Consider the following 1,723-nt stretch of genomic DNA (forward strand, 5'->3'; position numbering starts at 1 on the left):
ACGCCTGGTGCAGATTACAACGAAACCTACAGTCCAGTAGTAAAAATTAGATCAGTAAGATTTCTGATAAGTCTTCTAACTAAGAAAAACTGGGAAGATATTCACGTTGATATCGTATCAGCCTACGTCAACAGTGATCTGACTGAGCGAGTTTATATGGAACAACCTGAATATTTGACAGACGGTGACATAATAAAGTTTTACTGTTAAAGAAGGCTTTGTATGGACTACATCAATCAGGAAGAGAATGGAATAAGCGCCTGGATATTTTTATACAGAGCTTAGATTTGAGACGCTCAGAAGCTGATCCCTGCATTTATTATAAAACTGGTAAACTAATAATTGGAGTTTACGTTGATGATATCATAGAAGTAGGATTGGGAAAGTACTTAGATAGTTTTGTAAAGAAACTCGGAGAAGAATTTGAAGTTAATAACCTTGGAAAAATTTATCACCTACTGTCTATCAAAGTTAGTAGACCTGAAGCCGGAGTCATTACATTAGACCAATCGAAGTACGCAAAACAAATCTGAGATGCATTCAAAATGAGCGAAAGTCGTGGAGCTGCTACACCCTTAGATTGTGGAACAGTACTTTCAAACGAATTAAAACCAAACATACTGACCAAGAATCCATACAGAAAAGCCATAGGAAGTTTACTGTACTTAGCTTGTGGTACACGACCTGATTTGACTTTTGCAGTTACATATTTGAGTCAATTTACCGATCGAGCTACGGACGAACATTGGAAAGCAGTTCAGCATGTCCTAAGATATTTGAAGAAAACTGTAGATACAAAGATAGTTTATACAAAGACTGGACTTCAGATGGAGATATTCGCTGATGCGGATTGGAGAAGCGATAAACTAGATAGAAGAAGCTGGTCCGGATATGTCATAAAATTCGCCGGCAGCGTTATTTCTTGGAGAAGTAGAAAACAGAAAACGGTTGCGTTGTCAACAGTAGAAGCTGAATACGTAGGCATGTGCGAAGTCGTTAAAGAAACGCTTTGGTGGATAAATCTATTGGAAGAGATAGGACTATCAAATCTGATCTCGAAACCAATAAAAATTCAAGTGCGTAATCAAGGGGCGATAGCAATGGCAAAGAAAAGAGAAACTTCAGAAAGAAGCAAACACATCGATCTAAAGCACTATTTCTTGCGAGAATTGGTCGAGGAAGATAAAGTAACATTTGTCTACTTGGAGAGTGATGCAAATTAAGCAGATATGTTTACCAAGAAAATTAGTGGAAGAAAAATGCAAGAACAACTTCGCGTGTTGGGAGTTCGATGAAGCTTAATGTGTTAGCGACAAGGAGGAGTGTTGGAAATATATATCGCTGGAACACTATTGCCATTTAGTGAGGCGCATAAATAAACATTATATTTTTGTTTATATGAGTCTCGGAATAGAAACGTCCAGACTACATGACGTCATTTTTTTTTGTTTATGACCTTTGTAACTTTTGGTTTGAGAATAGATCCGTTTTTGTTATTGTCACTTATGCACGTCTTTTTATTTCCTCCGACCAAACATAGTTGTGTTAAAACTTAACCGCGTTAATTTTCAACACAACTCTTTTATGTAAAAATTACATTGACTTGCCTGGTTTTTAGCATTTTAAGGCATTAATGCCAATTGAGCTGGGGTTTTTTGTCAAGTCATCTAGAACTGAAAATTAAGCGGACGATCGAAAGAGCTTATAGGAAACCCCGCCAGGG

General features: G+C 37.3%; 1 pseudogene; it reads left to right on the forward strand.

Annotated features, from left to right (window-relative positions):
• The first annotated feature begins 545 nt into the window (after positions 1–545).
• LOC149933639 (uncharacterized) lies at positions 546–1,223 on the forward strand (annotated as a pseudogene).
• The last annotated feature ends 500 nt before the right edge of the window (positions 1,224–1,723 follow it).

This window comes from Leiobunum rupestre, chromosome 8 (assembly GCF_980474605.1).
Source record: "Leiobunum rupestre chromosome 8, qqLeiRupe1.1.hap1, whole genome shotgun sequence".
Lineage (NCBI taxonomy): Eukaryota > Metazoa > Arthropoda > Arachnida > Opiliones > Sclerosomatidae > Leiobunum > Leiobunum rupestre.